The sequence below is a fragment of the Prionailurus viverrinus genome, chromosome C2, assembly GCF_022837055.1.
Source record: "Prionailurus viverrinus isolate Anna chromosome C2, UM_Priviv_1.0, whole genome shotgun sequence".
Taxonomy (NCBI): Eukaryota; Metazoa; Chordata; class Mammalia; order Carnivora; family Felidae; genus Prionailurus; species Prionailurus viverrinus.
In genome coordinates this window covers 44,742,342-44,764,955 of record NC_062569.1, presented here as the reverse complement: position 1 = coordinate 44,764,955, position 22,614 = coordinate 44,742,342, and positions in this window count along the sequence as shown.

Below are 22,614 nucleotides of genomic sequence, written 5' to 3'. Positions count from 1 at the left end.
GCTTCATTGTTGGTGTATAGGAATGCAACCGATTTCTGTGCATTGATTTTATATACTGCAACTTTGCTGAATTCATGAATCAATTCTAGCAGTTTCTTGGTGGAATCTTTTGGGTTTTCCATATAGAGTATCATGTCATCTGTGATGAGTGAAAGTTTGACCTCCTCCTGGCCGATTTGGATGCCTTTTATTTCTTTGTGTTGTCTGATTGCAGAGGCTAAGACTTCCAATCCTATGTTGAATAACAGTGGTGAAAGTGGACATCCCCGTCTTGTTCCTGACCTTAGGGGGAAAGCTCTCAGTCTTTCCCCATTGAGGACGATATTAGTGTTGGGTGGTTCATATATGGCTTTTATGATCTCGAGGTATACTCCTTCTATCCCTACTTTCTTGAGGGTTTTTATCAAGAAAGGATGCTGTATTTTGTTAAATGCTTTCTCTGCATCTATTGAGAGGATCATATGGTTCTTGTCCTTTCTTTTATTGATGTGATGAACCACGTTAATTGTTTTGTGGATATTGAACCAGCCCTACATCTCAGGTATAAATCCCAATTGGTCGTGGTGAATAATTTTTTAATGTATTGTTGGAGCTGGTTGGCTAATATCTTGTTGAGGATTTTTGCATCCATGTTCATCAGGGAAATTGGTCTATAGTTCTCCTTTTTAGTGGGGTCTGTGTCTGGTTTTGGAATCAAGATAATGCTGGCTTCATAGAAAGAGTTTGGAAGTTTTCCTTCCATTTCTATTTTTTGGAACACCTTCAAGAGGTGTTAACTCTTCCTTAAATGTTTGGTAGAATTCCTCTGGAAAGCCATCTGGCCCTGGACTCTTGTTTTTTGGCAGATTTTTGATTACTAATTTGATTTCCTTACTGGTTATGGATCTGTTCAAATTTTCTGTTTCTTCCTGTTTCAGTTTTGGTAGTGTATATGTTTCTAGGAATTTTTCCATTTCTTCCAGATTGCCCATTTTTTTGGCATATAATTGCTCATACTGTTCTCTTATTATTGTTTTTATTTCTGCTGTGTTGGTTGTGATCTCTCCTCTTTCGTTCTTGATTTCATTTATTTGGGTCCTTTCCTTTTTCTTTTTGATCAAACTGGCTAGTGGTTTATCAATTTTGTTAATTCTTACAAAGAACCAGATTCTGGTTTCATTGATCTGTTCTACTGTTTTCTTGGTTTTGATAGCATTAATTTCTGCTCTAATCTTTGTTATTTCCTATCTTCTGCTGGTTTTGGGTTTTATTTGCTGTTCTTTTTCCAGCTCCTTAAGGCGTAAGGTTAGGTCGTGTATCTGAGATCTTTCTTCCTTCTTTAGGAAGGCCTGGATTGCTATATACTTCCCTCTTATGACTGCCTTTTTTGCGTCCCAGAGGTTGAAAAACATGTTTATAATAACCTGCACCCAGAACCCAACTCCATTATACAGAGAAAATATTATCAAACAGTTTCAATGAGCACTGATTTAGGAATTCAGATGCTGTGTAGATTGAGGGAAGGGTATACCTCCTTTGTTCAGAAATTTACCATTTCAGAAACTACCTGAAGGTATCCCAGTTTGATGCTCTTGGGGTGACAATTCAACCGAGTCATGCTGCCTGTGTAGATGTCTCATTCAGGGTGTTTTTACCAATAGTGGTAAATGTCTGATTAATTCATTTAGGATGTATAGGGAAAAATTTGTACTTCTTTGGAAAACTGTGCACTATTGCACACCCTTCTAGGTTATCTGATTCTGATTTCATGGGAGCATGAAACCACTCATGTAAAGGGTAGATAACTGATAGCAATGCAAAATAATTTTTGTCTACAGACATGCAAATTCTGTCCTGTCTAATAAAGGTACAATTGGCCTCTCTTCTACTATTGAAGAAAGGAGTCTTGCCTCCATTTATACATTCAATATTTCTGACTTACAAATGTGTTCTGTTCATTCTTTGGTTTCTCTGTTGAACAAGTTATAATATTTGCCCGGTTCCTCATTATGAGTTAACTAAAATATATGCATGTGCTCATTTTTCTCTCTGGATGAGAGTCAGGATTGTACTTGTTTGGTTTTTTTTAAGTTGTCTTTTAACAGCAGTTGGTCTCAGCATCTGCAAATTGAGGTACATACCTCATTGAAAATTACCTTTTAATTCTCCTTTTATAACAGGATATTATATTTACTTTTTTTAATGTGTCATAAACAAACTTCATTTCAGAATAGTAGAAAGGGTGTTCAAAAATTTGTTATAAAAGGAAGCATGGGATCTGAAAGTGTTGGAATTACAGACTCCATTAGAAATTTTCTGAACAAGCCCACGTATATAACTGATCAACTGGGTCATTATTTTTCCCAATCAGACAGAAAGTTCTAGAGTTCCAACGTATGTAGAGCAACCAGTGAGCTTTGAATTGTTTGGGGAGCCATTCTCCTTACCCTCAACTCAAATTTGATTTTTTAAAATTCTTTTTAAGTTTATTTATTTATTCTGAGAGAGAGTGAGGGAGCGCGAGTGGGGGAGGGGGAGGGAGAGAGGGAGCATGAGTAGGGGAGGCACAGAGAGGGAAAGAAAGAATCCCAAGCAGGGTTCGCACTTACAGCTCATAGCCCTATGCGGGGCTCCAACCCATGAACCTGTGACATCATGACCTGAGCCAAGATCAAGAGTCCGAAGCTCAACCAACTAAGCCATCCAGGCACCCCTCAAACTTGATTTAGATAGTACTGTTACAAAGCAGCCATTTATGTGTACCACTGATGCATATTCCTTTTTTCACTATCTTCCCCAGATCATCAAAAGCCAGGAGTATGTCAGACAAACTGCATTGTCTGGCCATCATAGGTAATGTCAAGAAAGACTAAATGGAGGCATGTTTTCTTATTTTCCCCTTTGTTGATCTATATTTTTTCATCCCAAGATGAGAACAGCACAAAGGGTGTTCACTCTCTACATCACCTCTGGGGAATCCTGAGCCTGACTTGTAGCCCTGAAGTAAGTCTTAGGCCCAACTATTGTAATACGTTCTTCTGATGCCACATTTTAAAGTCCAGAAAGGGTAGGAGTTCGGGCTGAAATTTCTTTAAGATGAGGAAGAAACAGTGAATTGGCTTACCTATCTTGATGCCGTAAATTTCGCCCCTGGCTGCTGGCTGAAAATGTCTTCAGCTGACAATGACAAATGAAAGAGAAAAAAAGATCCACTCCTGGTTGTTTACTACTAAAATATCCTTATTTTAAGATATTGCTTTTCTTTGTATTAAATAAACACATTTATCCCCAAAAAAGTACAGAAGAGCTTGGCAAACAAAAATAAACTTTAGAAAATTTATGAGCCTGGCTTCTATATTGCTTTATTTAGAGAATAATTCTCACATATTTTTTTTTCTTCCACCTACCAAAAGGAACATGCATAATAAATGAAACTAAGCTTGGCAGGAAATCCATCAATAAGGTTAATTTAAAGCGTAGGCAGAAGCAAATCTCCATATGGATATCAAGGGGCTTGTTCTTGTTTCAAAACCAATTGACTTCCAGACATCTGAATGTGCCTCTCTGAAGAACCAGACAGAAGGAAATCCCAGCAACTTAAAACATCCACCTCCCCATCCCGATGATACGTCTCCTGAGAATTCATTTTTAGGATCACTTACAACATAGATGCACAGCTGAGGCTAGATATGGGGCCGTGCTGTGGAGCAGGTGCTCAAGGCGTGGGCTGCCTGGGTTCTGGTGCCATTGCTCTCAAGCTCTATGACTTTGGGTGAGGTACGGAACTTCCCTAAGCCTCAGTCACCTCATCTGTAAATAATGACAGCATATGCTGCTGTATGACATTACTGATCAATACATGGTTGAGGTGACTGTATTGGATAATACGCTGTGCCTGGCATTATTATCATTATGAAATATTTAAGACGTGGGTTTTTTTTTAATACCAGCAATTGGTGAGGCGGGTTTGCAGATAAATGAGAGAGTATCATTTGAAAGATTAATGATTCTAAAAGATCAACTCCTTCAAAGAGGAAATAAGGAACTAGGAGAAGATCTCAGAAAATAGTAGAAATTTTTGTCTTCCAGCATAAATGAACGTGGTTCTCCCAGGGCTTTATTTCCTTGGCTTAAGCCCTCCACCAAAAACTGTACTGGGGAGGACTCTGAACCATACTGAGGAAAAGATAAATTTCTTTTTGATTCCACGGGGATTACTTAAAAATAGTACTCCTACTTCTGGGTGTATATCCAAAAGAATTGAAACCAGAGATATTTGCACACCCATGTTCATAGCAGTCTTATTTATAATAGACAAGAGGTAGAGAAGCAACCCAAAAATCCATCAACAAATAAATGCATAAACAAAATGTGTATATACCTACAATGGAATATTATTCTGCCTTAAGGGAAGGAAATCCTGTCACATGCTACAACATGGATCAACCTTAAGGACACTATGCTAAGTGAACTAGACCCATCATAAAAACACAAATGCTGTATAATTCCCCTTATTGAGGTATCTACAGTAGTCGAACTCATAGAAACAAAGCAGAATGGTGGTTACAAGGACCCGGGGGAAGTGGGAAAGGAAGAGTTATTTAATGGTATAGAGTTTCAGGCTTGCAAGATGCAAAAGTTCTGGAGATCCGTTTCATAACAATAAAATATATATATCTGTTTCACAACAATGAATATACTTAACACCACTCAGCTGAACACTTAAAATGGCTAGGTGGTAAATCTTAATTGTTTAACACAGTCTTAAAAGACGAAAAGTTAAATAAGATGCATGGATGCTTGGCATGTAACAAATGTACATTACATACTAGGTATTGGCCATTAATGGGGTTATCAAACACTAGTTCTCCAACAGGAATCTTTCCCTACCACCCCCTCCCCAGATTTCTCCCCATGGGCACTGTAGTTCTTTCTCAGTCTGCACTTGCACTGGGCCCTGTTTCATAGTTCTGCTTCCACCTTTGTTCTGTCAAGGCAGGAGCAGAGACTTGCAGAACACCATGTTCCTGCTGAGTTCTACCCCATGCCATGCACATAGCAGGTGCACACTCTTTTTAAGTGTTTGAAAATCTTTCCATGATGAGTATGTCAAATCACTGATAGAAAGAATCTTGATGATAGCAAAGCAGGAAACAGGGAGAAAAAAACTGCCAGTTTCCTGCCGCTTAAAAGATATTACACGTTAATTTGGTTTTCTTAGTAACCATTCTGTGAATTAAATAGAATGAAAATACAATGCTAACTGCCTTAAAAAGGAAGGTAAGAATTTAGTATTCAAGTAAATTTGGGAATTTTTTTTTCTTGAGAATATTTTAGGGTAGGTTGAGGCACCTGGTACCTAAGATCTTCATGGGTAAGTTGAAATAAAAGAGATACTATAATGCAATATAGTGCTTTTAGTTAATATTATTTTGGTTGCCGTCAAAAGAACCCAGTTCTGGCAACTAAAGTAGAAAGATGAATTAATTGTTGTCAAATATAATTTTCAAAAAGCTAAAACATGAGTCTCCTACACAATGATATAGTGTGTCTGTGTCAGAGATTTATTTAACTAATTAATGAGGGAACCAGCAGGATGGTAAAGCAGGTTCGAAGGCAGGTGCAGGAGATTGATGTATACATGATCAGTAAAAGACAGGACGCTAGAATCAAATTGCTAAATTAAATGCCAAAAGGAAAAAAAAAACCAAAACCAAAGCAACACAACCGTAGCCTCTGTGGATATCCATTCCACTGAACAAAAATGATTTGCATTTCTATTAGACAAAAATCATATGCAACTTAATTAGTTAACATAAATTTTTAGGAAACTGGGCCCTAATCAATAGCCCGCTGTGGGCCAGAGCTCCTTCCTTACAGGGGAGCCATATGATCCTTAAGGGGGTGTGTTGTACAGATAGTTATCCAAGGTGACATTGAAAGACACACAGTCACCCTTCCTCTTGCCTCACTTCCAAAGGTTTGATCATTTTTCTGACCTGGGAGCCTCAAGTCACTGGACAATCATAGTGACAAGTACTGAACATGTCCCCTGGGTCAGGCCTGTGCTAAATGCTCTCCTCGCGATGTCTTATTGAACCCTCACAACCACCTTGCAGAGTAGGAACTATCATCCCTGCATTTTACAGATGAACAACCTAAGGTGTAGAAACTTCCATAATTTCCCTAGGTTGTATGGCCAATACCGTGGCAAAGCCCAGGCAGGGCTCTGTCTGACCAGCCTTAATTCCAAACAGGCATCTCCCACGGGCGGTGGGCACACCCAGACACAACCAAAGAGGAGGCACTGGGTGCAGGGAAAGAGTAGAACTGTCACCGGGGGTGACTTAAGCTCTCGTTCTTTATCATTCCTGTCACAGGCAAAGCCTTTCCGTTCATGGAGACCATGGTTCACGTGCATTTTCATATTTGCTGCTGGGCAGTTCTGACTCACTTCTCCAGTCTTACTCAGCTTGTTTCCTCAAAATGTTTCAGGTTTTGGTGTCCAGCCGTGAAGACTGAGAGCCTCACACCTTTTGCTTGAAGTGTGAGGGATGCAACATTTTCATCTCTGGGGAGATGAGGACATGCTTGCGGGCAACATTGTTTTCCTTCTCCATGCTTGTTGCAAAGTCATGAGGAAGCCATGTTCTCATTGGCTTTTGTGCCTGGCTCTGGGCCTTGTGAGAGTGAAGTGGGGGGGAGGTAAGCCATGAAATGGAGAGTGATTCACACATAATAATCAAATTCCTACTCAGGGCTTTCAGAAGTCACCTTGGTGGGTGGCTGAGAGATCTGAAGATGAGAGAAAGTAAACCATCAGGTTCCAGCCTTAGAAAACGAAACAGCAGTAAAGGCTGGACACAGAGTCCGCGTGAATTGAGATTGGCTGCCAGAGCAAAGTGCGGGCATCATCTCCAAAGCCAAACTTGAGGGACCTCTCGGGGCTTTTTAAGCCAAGCACTCCAAATGCGCTATAACATTAGTATTATTGGGCATTCTCTGAAATTACTAGTTACACTCAGTTGAATAAATGCTCCTAAATGCAATTAAGAATCTATTATATGTTAACATTATGGATGAGCTAAGAAAAATACTCATTACGCTGTCTCTCAGGCAGATTCTACATACTCTTAGGGGCTTTGTGCTCCTGCACAGTTGTAGGGGACAAACAAGCAGGGGGGAACCAGAGCTCCCCGGCCCAGCTGGAGGTGCCTCTTCCGCGCTCACACACCCACACACAGATGTCAGCACCCCGACTCCCTTCTCCCACTTGGAAGCCTTCACTGAGAACGCTGTATGTGGTGACGTAGGGAAACATAGCTTCCTGCCTGGTCCCAAAATCAACCCCCAAAGCAGAGAGCCATCAGGGACTTCTGGGTGATGGCTCAACGGGACAGTGTGGCCCCAGGCAAAGGAAGAGGACTCAGAAAGGGCATGGTTTGGACTCCTGGCCCCCACTGGAGTCCCTCAGAGAGATCCTCACCCTTTTTCTAGGTGAATGAGGGAAGCCCCACCCCCACCCCTGCTGAGTGCCTCTCTGCCTTCCCCTTCACAAGTGTAAGGTGCTGATGGGGCAGATGGGTCCTGGGCTTCAGCTCCTCTCTGCAGAGAAGTTCTGCCTGTTTGTTTGACATCTAATTGTGCCTGGTGCTGAGCTTGGATGCCCCGCCCTGCATTCTGTACCGAGCGGCCCGCAGGGGCTTCTAAAGCCTCCCTGCTCAAGGAGGCCCTGCATCAGCAGCAGTGGTATTGAACCCCAGCTCTGTCTGGAACCTCCTGAAACAGAATCTGCATTTAAACTGGATTCCCGCCAGTGATTTGGTCGTGCCTTGGTTTGAGAAGCACTGATCTAAAGTTTAACTGATCTGAAATCAAAATCCCAGCGCCACCATTTACAGGCAAGTTATTTCATTTCTCTGGGTCTGAGTTTCTGCATCTGAAACAAAACTAGGTCCCACCTCACAGGCTGTTGCAAGGAGGAAATGTGCTCCTGTGTGCGAATCCGTAATACCTAGCGCAAAGTAAGTGCTCAGAAAATAATGTCTAAGAGTAATGTGCTATCCTCACACATGGAAAGCTAGCATGGCCACATCTTTGTGTTAAATGTTGTCCCCATCTGCCTGGCATCTTCTTTTCCCAGCCTATATTCTTGAAAGGCTTTAGTGGCTTAGTTGGTTAAGCATCTAAGGCTCAGGTCATGATCTCTCAGTTCATGAGTTTGAGCCCCGCGTCGGGCCCTTGCTGACAGCTTCAGAGCCTGGAGCCTGCTTCAGAGTCTGTGTCTCCCTCTCTCTCTGCCCCTCCCCTGCTCGCGTGCTGTCTCTCTCTCTCTCTCTCTCTCAAAAATAAATAAAAACAGGAAAAAAAATCCAGATAATGCAGGAAAAGTGCACAGAGTGTGACTCCAATGTGACACAAGGGTAGGTCATAAAAGACGCTCCAGCTTCTGCTTTGCTTTCTCTTGGATCATTCTGTCCCTGAGAAGCCACCTGCCAGGTCATGAGAACACTCAAGCAGCGCAAAGGAGAGATCCACAGGGCAGGGAAATAAGTCCTCCTCCCTACAGTCACCTGAGTGAGTCATCTTGGAGGTGAACCTTCCCTCCACCTTCAAGCTTCAGATGACTACACCCTGCAGCCCCAGGCAGCATTTTAATTCCAACCTCTGAAGGGATTCTGAGCCAGAGCCACCCAGCTAAGCCATTGCTGAAACCTTGATCGGTAGATACTATGTGAGATAAATATTTCGTGTCTCCAGTCACCACTTTGGGGTAATTTGTTATGCAACAACAGATAACTAGAATATCCACGATAGTAGCCAAATATTTCCGTGTGTATGTGTGTATAGTCCTTCCCAATCAAATTCCCATATCTAAGATCGGTTGAAAGCAATGAAGAAAATGCAATTGTCTTTCACTCTCCTTTGATAAAGCATTCCAACAGTTTCCGACAAGCATAAAGCATGCAGATCCAAGATAACAGGTGTTACCAAAGCGGACCCTTCCTCTCCACCTCCCCATAGAAGGAATGAATGAACCACTCCGTTTCCCAAGAGGAGAGAGAAAAAAAGAAGAGAGTTTCCCTTTCAGGGACTTCTTTTTATCCCCTCAATGCAATAGAGCATTTGGGAGAAGGAACTGAAGGCACCCAGGCCAATTCAGTGCTCCCTCCCCATTCCCTCCCCACTGCAGGTGGAAGCTGATTCTGCAATTTCCCACGTGACGATAGGGAAGCGGGTCCCCTTGGGGAGGGCCAGCAGTGGCCCTCCTTCCAAAGAAGCTGTGCACAGTCTGAAATTGGGTGAGTGTTGGGATCCATGTGCCACGTGCTTCGGCCACGTCCTCCAAGCCAGCTTTATCAGCAGCAAAGCAGCACTTTGATCTCCATTTGTGTGACTTTGTGTCAACCTCTTAATTGGCTCCACGTTTGGAGGAGGAAGGAAGAGATGCTATTAGCCTGCTAACCCCGAGCAAGAGGCACACGCTGAACCTGGATATAAGTAATTCTAAATTAATTTCTCAGGATCAGTCAACATTTTCCCAGCTGTTGCTTCCCCCTGCCGCCACCTATATGAGAAACCCCTGGACATCCTAATTCCGGTCTCTCTTTCTCAACAGAATTGTGTATCTTCACGCTCCAAGTGCTGCATAGATGAGGGTGAAGCTAGGTGGTTGAGGAAGTCAGACCATCTGATTAATCATAAAAACGATAATGACATGTACTATATGCCCTACTATACTGTTTATGTAGCTCTCCTTTAATCTTCATGATAATTCTATGACAGCACTATTGCAATTATTAGGATTTTCATTTCCTATTATTTCCAATGCATTTCCCATGATTAGGATTGCAATTATTTTCATTTGATTGCAGAGGAACCTGAGGCTCAAAGAGATGGCTCAGATGGGAAGTGAAGAGCATCTTAGGATTTGAACACATGTCTGGCTGGCTCTGGAGTCTTTTGTTTCTAACACACAGTATTACATCTTGAGCCCTTCTTTGGAGCCCAGTCCTTAACTTAAGAAACATTATTTTGTTTGTTTATTTATTTTTAAGTAGGCTGCACGTGCAGCATGGAGCCCAAAGCAGGGCTGGAACTCACGACCCTGAGATCAAGACCTGAGCTGGGATCAAGAGTTGGACACCTAACCAACTGAGCCACCCAGGCACCTTGGGGAACATTATTTTAAATTTTGACCTAAAGGGTCAATTCAATAGAATTTCAGAGAAGCACAACGTATCTGGGCTAGAAATTGCTCTGGATCATCCAGTCCAGCCCTCATCCCCTCTCATTTATGGATGGTGAAAGCTCTCAGAGGGATTAAATCACTTCCCAATAATTTAATGACAATTTGTAAAAATTCTGGGTAGTCCAAACTGCTTATACGATTACTCAGTTAACCGTGCAAAAGTTTTATTCCCAGAGATCTTGCTACTTGGTCATCCAGTTGTTAAAATATACCCTGGCCAACCAACTCAGATATATAGCTTGGGCCCGACTGAATTTATAACCAAAGGAAGTGCTATTTTCCCTCCAGTGGCCTCTGAAGGCAGTTTTAAGGGTGAAAGGATGTAATTCTTTCATACAACAACAAAAATATTGGGTTTGTCTCCGTACGAGTTCTGGGTTTTATCTTTCATAGTTAGTTATGGGACAGGGGTATTCACAAATGAGAAATTCTATCTCTAGACTCAGAGAATCCAGACCATGTCACAATTACAGATGTGCGAGAGGGCCAATTTGCCTCAGATGCAATCTCTGACATTTTGTCTGCATTTTGGATTTGGTTCACTTTGGAAGCCGTCAATTACTACCACAAAACCGATTTTTCTGTTTAGAAATAGGCTTAGCGACTCCATTTCTGACACTTTCAGGAATTTCCTTGCCACTTTACCAAGAAATATCACTTTTTTTTTTTTATGTTTATTTAGTTTTGAGAGGGGGAGAGAGCATGAGCAGAGGAGGGGCAGAGAGAGAGGGAGACACAGAATCTGAAGCAGGCTCCAGGCTCTGAGCTGTCAGCACAGAGCCCATCGCGGGGCTTGAACTCCGAACGGCGAGACCATGACCCGAGCCTGAGCCGAAGTCGGACGCTTAACCTACTGAGCCACCCAGACTCCCTGAAATATCGGTTACTCTGAAAGGAAAACAACACTCATACTCTCCTGCTGTAAATGACCCCTTGCCACATGAGGGAAACAGGCATACACTGTATAACCCTGCCGGGCCTGGCCAGCACACTGGAAGCCGCAGAACCCATCACAGGACCAGCCTCAGCCCTGTGGGAGACAAGTCAGAAATCCTATCGGGCACGCTGGACTCCTTTCTTTGAGGATCCTTCCGGGCTGTGGTTCAAAGCAGCAAAAAGGGCACTGACTTCAAAGTCAAATAGCCCTAGGCTAGGTTTCCATGCCTGGATCCATCACACTGGTTTGTGACCTTGGAGGTATTTCTTTAGCCTCTAATGCCTGATTTCCTCACCTGTGAAATGGGGATAAAATATCTAATTTGTCGAGTTGTTGGGAGGAGTGAAGGAAATAATATTCGTCTAATGTTTAACAACACTTGGCATGTAGCAGGTCCCCTAAATCAGAGTTCTTACTCCTGGTTTTTCCTTAGAGACACTTGGGGTCCTTTTAAAAAATACCCATTATCGGGGCACCTGGGTGGCTCAAGCCTCTGACTCTTGATTTCTGCTCAGGTTATGATCTCATGGTTTGTGAGATAGAGCCACACATCGGGTTCCATGCTGACAGCATGGAGCCTGCTTGGGATTCCCTCTCTCTGTCTCTTTCTCTGCCCCTCCCTCTCTATCTTTCTCTTTCTCCTCTCTCTCAAAATACATAAATAAACATTAAAAAAAAAAAAAAACAGTACCCATGCTCAAGACCTATGACCCAGGGATTTGACATAATTGTAAATTTTTAAAAGCTCCCGTATAAATCTAAACTACAGCCAGGGTCATGCACCGACTACCATAAATGTTTAGCATAAATGTTTCTTCTCTCTCCCTTGCTTTTGCCAATCTTTATAGGGACTGAGTTCTGTTCCTCAACTGACTCCGTGCCTGGAGTATGACTCAGGACATGCTACCCCAGTTCCAAAAACTCTGCAGTGTATTCACGTTTTGCCCTGGTACATGTTTACTGTAACTGCCACATACTGAGATCCTTCCATTGTGTCAGAACTTTTGAAATATGTTTTCTCAGTTAATCTTAATGTATCCCTATGAAATAAATTATGTTCTTGCTCCCATTACCCAGAGGAAGAAACTGAGACTCACAAATGTGCATTCATTCTTTCAACAAATATTTATTGCATGCCAGTAATATGCCAGCCATCGCTCTAGGTGAATGACTTCCCCAAGTCACAGAATTTTAAGTAAAAAGGGAGCCTGGATTCAATCCCAGACTGCCTGACTCCAAGGGCACTTTCTACCACAGCTCATTGCCACACAGCAGAACTGTTGGGCCCAGAGCTAGGCACCAGGAGAAGGGGATTTCTTCTTAATCATTTATTCAACCCTCAGCCTACAGGGGGCGCTACTCACATGGTCTTCTGCCTGAAGGCTGTTTCCCAGAATTGTGCTAGTCAACAGTACTGCCATTTCTATTGCGGTCATTTTATGGGTAGGGGAACCAAGGCGTGTAGAGGGTCCGCAGGTCACGAAGCTGATTTGTGCCTCCCAAGCCTCAGGTTGTTTTTTGGTAAACTTCCAAAGGACAAGGTGCCCAGCTTCTGGGGCCTTATATGCAGGCAGTAGGTATTTGAGCCACATTAAACAATGGCTGAGCAATGCCTGACAGGGCCCTCCTGAGGGAGTCAGTGCCCTCAGGGACCAGGGCAGTAGCGGGGCTCATGGGTGTGGGTTCCGGCAGATGCCAACCCTAAGCACATGGTGACTGAGTCTTCACGATTATATTTAGCTTGCATTGCATCACATACTCAACCAAACATGAAAACACAGTGTCTGTGTCCAAAGAACTAAATATACACAAAAAGACAGAAAGAGGGGTGTGTCGGGAGGAAGAGAGTGAGCCTCTCCTTTCTTTGCTCTTTCGAGATTCTGATTCGCACTGACAGCTGATACCAGATGCCGAATCAATACGTATCGCTTTTTGTTTTTCGTGCTGGTAGGTACAGTGGACAGACACGGACATGAAAGTCTGACCATGTTCTCTGTTCACCAAGCCCTGAGGTACACTGACACATGAGCAGCCGGCAGCCTTGATCCGGTGGGGCTCCAGCCTTATTCTGGATCTCTGCTTCTTGAACTTTGGTGTGGGCATCAAATGACCCAGAGAGCTTGCTAAGATACAAATGGCTGGGCCTCATTACCAGGGTTTCTAACTTACATTTCTAACAAATTCTCAGGCCATACAGGTGCTACCTGTCTGGGGATCACGCTTCTAAAACCCCTCGTCTCCAATAACAAGGTAGCTCCATAAACGCCAGAAAGGGCCAAATCCAAGATATGCTGGTAAGTGTCTAAAAAGCAAGGGTAGTTGGGCGCCTGGGTGGCTCAGTCGGTTGAACATCCAACATCAGCTCAGATCATGATCTCGCAGTTCGTGAGTTTGAGCCCCCCGTTGGGCTCTGTGCTGACGGCTCAGAGCCTGGAGCCTGCTGCGGATTCTGGGTCTCCCTCTCTCTCTGCCCCTTCCCTGCTCATGCTCTGTCTCTCTCTCAAAAATAAACATTAAAAAAAAAAAAAGCAAGGGGAGGACGTGGGGGGAGGAGAAGAGCTTACTACTATTTGCATAGAAAATGGGTTGACATATACACTTGCAGCTTGTATGTGCATAGACTGTTTCTGGATGGTACCAAAACAATGCTAATAATTGTTGCCTCGGGGGACTGAGGGTCAAGGGTGCTATGATGATTGTTCTCTGGGTCTCTCCCCAACTCCAACACCACCGCAGATAGTCTGCCCTTCTCTTCTCGCTTCGCTTCAGTCTGTCCTCCGTGGCCTCCCTCACCCAATTTCCCTTGATGGTTGACGTCCTCCTGGGTTAGGCCAGTGGGAGGCACAAACAGGATATCTAATGCTGGGGAAAAGAGAGAGACAGCTTTCTTCCGCGCTCCCTGCCCAGGTTGGTGCGGCCTGTGGAACAGCTGCTGTGTCCACAACTAGCTCCAGCTCTCCCTGGGCTCCAATTACACCATTTTCTTCTTCAGCTGTTGCGAGTTCCTTGGGCCTCCAGCCTGTTTATCCCTTTGACCCTGCCCTCACCTCTGTAAGTGGTCCCTTCCTTAAAGTGCCAGAATTTGAACCTTCTGGAGGTGAATTTTGTTTTCTGCCAGGATCCTCACTGGGAAAGGTAGGAAACTTAACTATTCACCGTGTATCCTTGTGCGTCCTTTAAATATTTTGCCACGTGCCTGGAATGCCTGTTCAAAAATGCAAATATTAAAAAGTGAATTACAGAAGGAGAAATTCAATCTGAAATAATCTGGAACAGTAAGTTCCAAAGAGAATTACTGGAGAATGAGTCTTCTTCAGCACCTGGTGTCCCTTCAGCTTATTTGGCTTTAATCTCATGCTAGCAAAGATTTATTATTTATCTTCTACGCCAGCCCTGTGAGTGCAGCTCAGGTGATCGCCCTTGGAGAACTAGGACAGAGCTGGTTCCTCTTTGCAGCACACGTGGTGTCTGAGTTGCCAGTGTATGATATGACGGGAAGAACTTCTCAGCTTTGGAGTCATAGAGCCACGCACATTACATTCGAGCCACGTCTGTCCCACTTGCTTTCTTTGATTCCACGAATCTCCTGTCCCTCCTGCCCCCTTAAGGGACCCATCACATCACACAATGGGTTTCTATTGTTTGGACAGGGCCTCTTGGATGCCATGGACGTTAATACCTTTATGTTCTCTCATGAGCCTAAGAAGGAAGCCATTAAACTCTTAGCTGTTTTCATTCCAATATGCGCACAACATACCCTCACCCCACGCCTGTGCCCCGCACCCCTTCCCTACCTGGAGGAGAGACGGCCTAGGGGCCAAGCATGGGAAAGGGCGTGGACCTAAGGCTCCAAGATTTAGAGGCACAAAAACTGTAAATAATGATTTTGAAAGCTTACCCTCTATTTAGCAAGAGTAATGGTTTAAAGTAGGAAGCCGCCAGATGGTGTGCACGGTTAATAATGCCCATCTGTGAGCCATATCATGAATTATAAAATTGATTTGGAGGAGAACATCGCCTGCTGTTTGCCCCAGGTGCCGAAATGTCTCCTTTCAGCTCTGGGGGTCAGGCACAGGGTGGACAGGCTGAGGTGCATGTTGCTTAAAGACAATATTGTATAATATTTTTACCGCATCGTAAGACAAAACCTGAATGCAAATGGTTTTTTTTTAAGGTCACAAAATAATTTGTGGCATTCAGAGGGCCCTGTCAGAACTTTCAGAACTTCTTGTTTCACACACAAGCCCTCCCCTTGGAGCATGGAGAAGCCCGGCTGTAGGCCGGGCCCCTGTCTCCAGGGTGTTGGGTCCGGTCAACTTTTGACCTCCTGCCCTGCCTCTGAGGACCCTTCCGGTGTCTGAATCCCTCCACCCTCACCTGGGCTTCTGCCAAGGGTAGTTTGCTCCTGCCTCTCCACCCTGACCCTGCAAATTCTCCCCGTCTGATGTCACAGATAACAGGTGTTCCCACCTCTCCCCTTGGTCCTCCTTAAGTCACCTGGATGCCTAGCTTGAATTTTCCAACAGAATAGGGGACTAGACACCGAGCAGCCTCCTCAAATCCCTGAGGCCCAGTTTCTCCATTTTGCAATGCTACTTCACTGAAAAGTTACAGTAAAAATTGAGGTGGAGCACCTGCCAGAGGGTGGCGACGGCCACAGAGCAGGCCACCCCTCCGCCACAGCTCTGGGACAGTCTGCTCACTATCTCCCACACCCCTGAGCACACTCTTTCCCTTGTTTTGTGTCTCACCTGTAGTGAATGTCCTCCCCTGCTCCCCACAAAGCTCTAACTCAACAGTCCCCTGGAAAGACTCTTTACTGTCTCCACTCACAATGGTCTTCCCTTCCGAGAACCCCTGTAGGTGTGACATCCACCTGATTATAATATGCCTTATGCTGCTCTCAGTGATCTTCACTTGTGCTTAGCTTGTCTCTCAAATAGATTGGAGAATCTCCTGACACCCACGTCCTCTGTCTTTGCACCTTCTCCCAGGGTGTGGCTGACCCAAAGTTGGGAAGACAGAGGGAGCTTGATTATTCCCATGCACTGTTTCACGCATCTTGTCCAATTACATTAGCATCCCTCAACCTTCACAGTGCATTGGAATCACCTGGAGAGCTTTCAAATATTTTTAAATGGGCGGCTTCTCAGGGCCCACCCCCAGAGACAGTTTCAATTGGTTCCAAGAACTGGGAAAGGGGACAGACCTAAGTCCGCTTTGGGGTGTCTATTTAAAAGCTTCCCCAGTGATTCTAATGTGCAGCTAAGAGCAAGCACCACAGCACTGTATGAACCAAAACTGACTTTTCCCTCAGCTGTACTTAATTCCCGACGCCACTCCATTTGCCTTCTGGCTGCACTTTCTCCATATTTCAAATTATGTCTTACAAGTTACATTGCAACCCTCAGCTCCCTTCTGCTACAACATACCAGGAATCGTCTTTAGGCAAGTGAAAACTTTCTGCCATTACCTCATTGGGCAGAAAGTCAAGTTGGAAAACACCAGCCAAGTCATTCCCTTCAAAATGAGACTCTCGTTAATCAATGAGCCATCCTCCAAGCACCTGCGTGAAGCCAGGCAGTCACCATTGATGACATTCTATTCCCTTCCCCCAAATCAATCAGACGGGGGAGCTAGCAGACAACAAAGACTACAGTTGCTTTTTCCGTATTGGGGTCACCAGTAAGTAATGATAAAAGAATAGGGAAAGGGGAAAAAACAGGCACGATGAATTAATGAGACTCTTACAACAAAACGATTTAATGGCAAATACGTGAAAGTGAATTAATGAGGCTTTGATGGCATTTGCGAGTTTCATTTCCCTTGAGTATTTCTGTGAATCCACTATCTCCTGGAAAACTTTTAAGGATATTCTATTTTGAAGACTTTCCGCTAACCAGACAGGAAAAACAGCCTTGAGGAGTATTTTTCTCATTCACCCCTCTCTGGCTTACTTTTTAATTACAGGTGAAATAAAACCATGAGGTGAAAAGGGAAAAAACCCAACAACCCACAGAACTCTTAAGCAGCCAAGATGTTTTTAAATGTAAATTTTTAAGATAGTTAAAACAACGAAGAAATAGGAAACCCTGAGGACGTATATACACTATATTAATGGGATTGTCTCTAACTTATGTTTTTCAAAATTTTCCATCAGGCACCGGTACATTTTTAAATACCTGTCAGATTCATTTTCTTAACAATTGCTTTAGAAGGAGCTCTGTATACCTGTTCAGAACCAAGAGAGCTGTTGGACTTTGTTAAAAACTGTGGAGCTGCTTTACTGAGCATCTATTACTTCAACTTTCTCTCTGCAATGTCCAGTGGAACCAGATTCTAGAATTTAATCATTTCCTTCTGCATCTATCCAATCACTCTTTCATAAGCAAAATTTTCATTGCAATGAATTTTTGATATTGAGCAGGTGACTTTTTTCCTTGGCAATCATTTGGGGATATATTTTTATCAAAATTTTCTTTTACAGGGGAGCCGACTGGGTGACACGCACTGTTCACACACCCAGACTTTTCACACATTTTAATTCCTCTCTCTAAAATATGAACAGAAGCCAACAATCACCAAAATTGAGAAAACTTCCAATATGAAAGAAGGTGACGCCAAACCAAATGTACAGAGTAAAGGAATGTAGATCAATGAAAGACAATGAAGAGAGCAGAAAACAAATTGGAACAATTAGGATTCGTATCCCCCAGGAGAAAAAAAAAAAAAAGCTATTGCATCTGTGAAAACAAATCAAACCTGTGGAAAGGGATACAATAAGTAACAAGGAAGAGCTCATAGAAATAAAAATAGCCCAAATGAAGATTTCAGTGAGGGATGGGATGATACAGTCACAGAAACCTACTATAATTAGAATAAAAAGAAACAAATAAAAGAGAAAAAAGATAAGGAATGACCTTGGAGGTCCAACAGCCACCTCTAATCCAGAAAGGGAAAACAAGGGGTGCATGGTGGGGAAAGAGAGGAAATTATACAGAAATTATTCAGAACTGATGGATGTGAGTTTTCCATGAAAAGGGGTGGACCCCAGGAAGTCATTCATAGTGAGGGGGGTGGGGGACACACCAAGGCAAATCATTTAAAAATTCTAGAACACCAGGAATAAAAAGAGATCTTAAAGTTTCTGGTGATTATTTCTTTCAAGTTCACATTCAGTGGAACAGGAAAGAAAATGGCTCCAGGTTTATCAACAGCAACGCTAGATACTGGAAGACAGTGGAGAAATGCCATCAAAATTCTAAGAAGACTCAAAAACTTGGATACTTTCTCAGGAAAGTATCAAAAACTACATACACCAGCAGAAATAGGAAATGAACTAAGAAATAAGTCACTGAATCAAAGAAGCCAGACCATAAGAGAATGGTGATGGGAAGTCCCAGAAAGAGGGAGAAAGGGGTCCAAGACCAACATCTGTGGCCAGATTGGAGTGGTCAGAGATCTCTGGAAATTCTTCACAAACAAACAAATAAAAACCATAAAAACTGATTTCCAAACTGATTTCAATTGACATTCCTCTTAGCAATGATTGAGAGTTCCAGTTGTCCCATATCCTTGCTAACACTTGATATTATCTGGGGTTTTTTTGTTTGCGTGTTTGTTTTATTTTAGCCAACTAGTGGATGTATATTGGTATCTCGTTATGGCTTTTATTTGCATTTCACCTTTTCATTTGTTTATCAGCCATTTATATAGCTTCTTTTTGCCTGTTCAAGCCTTTTGCCTACCTTTTAAATGGTCTGTCTTCTTTTTTTATTATTAATTTGTAGGACTTCATGTTTGCCTTAATATTTGGTTAAAGGTATCTTTTGATGAATAGAACCTGTTTATAAGGTGCAATTTATCAGTCTTTTCCTTTAGGCTTAGTACATTTCAATATCCTGTTAATTTTGGAGTTTTCATCCCAAACTGGGATTATTCTGTATATACTTTTTATAGCATTTTTAAAATTTACCAATATATTACAAAGCATTTAACATCATAGTATTTCTTCCACGGCATTATTTAAAATGGCTGCATAGTAGGGCACCTGGATGGCTCAGTCAGTTAAGCTTCTGACTCTTGATTTGCAGCTCAGGTCATGGTCTCACAGTTTGTGAGCTGGAGGCCTATATTGGGCTCTGTGCTGACAGTGCACAGACCCTGCTTGGGATTTTCTCTCCGTCTCTCTCTACCCCTCCCTGTCTCTCCCTGTCTCTCTCTCTCAAAATAAATAAACATTAATTAATTAATTAATTAAATGGCTGCATAGTATGCTATTGTATGGATATATCATTCTTTATGGAACTCAACATTTACTCTTGTATATTTAGATTGATTTATAACATTATTTAGAATTATAAAGTTAACAAGTGCATTACAAATTAGAAACTCAAGATTTTAAATGCAAATCTGACTGAGTCCAATCTTCCCTACTCATTGAGTATATATGGAGCATCTGATGTTTCTTCAGCATTATTCTAGAGGATACAAAAGAAAAGATAAGAGCAGACCTGTCCCCAAGGAGCTGACAACTTATTTGGTGGCCACACGCTTCACCTGATTAGCAATTAAGGAATAATTTATGGCTCAAGTGCGAATAACTATATATGGAATAGGAAGAAAGTTGGGGGGAAGCAACACGAGGATAGGCTAGTATAGTCGGCTTCGGGGAAGAAGTAGGTCTTGAATGTTCTTCACGTGTTGGGGGTGAGCATTCCACAGTGCCGGGACTACCTAATCAAAGGTGTGGAATCAGGAACAAGCAGTGTGTGTCTGAAACAGAGGGGTCACTCTAGATTGAAAGTAAGGGTAAATGTTGATTAGTCGTAGGATTTAAGAATGGATCATTAGGGAGGTGCCTGGGTGGCTCAGTCGGTTAAGCCTCTGACCCTTGGCCTCAGCTTAGGTCATGATCTCACAGTTGGTGAGATGGACCCCCAAAGCCCCATCTGGCTCTGCGCTGGCAGCGTGGAGCCTGCTTGAGATCCTCTCTTTCCCTCAATCTCTGCATCTCCGCTGCTTGCTTTCTCTCTCCCTCTCTCCCTCTCTCTCTGTCTCTGTCTCTCTGTCTCTCTCTCTCAAACTTTAAAAAAAAGAAAAAAGAATGGGTCATTAGGAGGAAATCACATTGATGAGGGTTTTGACATAAGGATTTTGGATTTGATTCCATAGACAATAGGTCCACTGTAAGGAGATGGGGGTAAGGAGATGGGATGGGTGTGCATTTGGGAGCCAGACCATCAAATTGCAATTTCATTAAACTTCTTCAGATTAGTGGTGGGGTGGGGATAGTGGAGTCAGATTTAAATTGATAGGGATAATCCAAGAGCCAGGTGATGCTATCTTAAAATAAAAATTTACAGCTAATACAATCTTTAAAAGAAACAGAAAACTGGATATTTGCCTCCACGGTCTCTTGTCTGATTCTATTAACATGAGTTTTTTTAAATGCCATTTCAAAAAAAAATAAAGAATCTTGACAATAATTATTGAGAGATCACTGATGAGTGTTCTCTCTAAAAAAATTTCTCTATACACAAGAATAGTTATGATTCTGTTACTTCTTTGGGGAAAAAAAAAAGATTCATTGAACAGTGCTTTTATGCGTCCCCATAGAGAAGCATTAGAACATACTGGTCTGGGTTCAGATTTTAGCAATGCCATGTGAGAGACATCACCAAGCCTCTCTAAAGCTCCGTTTCCTCATCTGTAAAATAGGGATAATAATGATTAGAAAAACACCTGGTCTGGGAGGCAGATGCTATTATTTGCATAGATTAAAATATTGCATTAAAATATTGGCCACATAGAGCTAGTTTATATTGAAAAGAATACTGCTAGTTATTGGAGTGGCAAACGAGGAGTTAAAGGATGTTGTAAGTGGTAATTAAGTAATGGACATTGGGAAATCTAATCAAAGATGCTATGGACAAAGCACCATTCCTTGGCTTTGCATCTATTAGAACCATAGCATTATTAATAGTAATAGAGCCCTTGGTTTCTGTAGAGCCTGGGACTCGGGAACAAAGCCAAGTGACATATGTATATATTTATTTAATGGTGGGAGACCCGGCACATTTGGCGACAGGCACAGTGTTCCACTCAGTGGGATGAAATGCGTGCCTCATGCCAGCTTCTTTAGAGGGACTGTTATTCATCACAGCTGTAATGTTCCCTTCAGAGAGCTCCCACCAGAATGGAAAAGGCGCACTCGCAATTTATATACAAAAGCCAACCCACGTTTGGCTTTGAAAATTCACTGGGAAAACTGTATGCAGTCTGTTAGTTATTCATGGACATGCTCTGGTTTCTGATGGAAGCGCTGTGGTTCCGTTTGTTATCATCACAGTAAAATTAGAAAGCAGCAAAGAAAAATTAAAGGACTGGCATGTAGACATCTTCTAGCCAACAAATCATTATGTGTGTAAGGTATCATGGTTCAATTGCCACGTAAAAATAATCGTAATTCACACAGCCCTGTGTTTGGAGTGCGTACTCTGGCTTTGCCAGGACTGTCCAGCCCTCTCCCCCCAACCCCCTTCTCTGGTGAAATTACATAGTCATCCTCTGCCCCGGGAACACTCAACACGCCCTGCAGAGACTGTGGGTTTGGGATACACTAACACCCTGCCTCCCTAAGCGGCGCCATTTACGTAAAATCTCTTAATAGCTAATGAAACGGTGTAACCAAAAATATAAATGTGCAAATTACCTTACAGCTGAATCTTGACTCAAAAGGAATATTGTCTCCAGTTGACCCCGCAGCCAGAATAGTTTCCCACCCCTTAGTGGGATAGGTGCCTATATCTAGACACCAGATTTCTCCCCAAATAACATATTATCTCATATCCACAGAGAGAGAATATGCTATTCTAAAAGTGCATTCACAGATACTATCACATCTGATCTTCACAAGAAATGAGAGAGGGAGACAAGGCAAGCATCACAATGCCCATTTTATAGATGCCAGACCACTGATGCAGGAAGAGGAACGAATTTGCCCCAAATCTCATAACCAGGAGGCACAGAAGTGGGGTTCAAATCCAGTGCCCAGTACTTTATGCTACTTGCCTGAAATACGTTTTGCAAGGGAAAAACTACATCTTGTCTCCTATGATGGTGGTCAATAGTAAATGGTAAATAGTAAAAATAAGTTTCTTTTAGTCTCACCCAGGAAAGCAAACATGATACCGGATTGCTTACGTATGAAATATGTAAGAAATACGATGCTGCCATTTTATAGGTTAATTTCTCCCCATGGGATCATTTTGGTTCAACAAAAATCTGGAACTGAACAACCACTATGTAGCAGGCACTGTGCTGGACATTGAAGACATAAAGGGTCAAGTTCCAGTCCTCACCCTGGCAGTCCTTATGGAGACAGACAAGCAAGCAGATAGTACCCAGAGTGTTTTAAATGCTGGGATAAAGAGGTATGCACAGC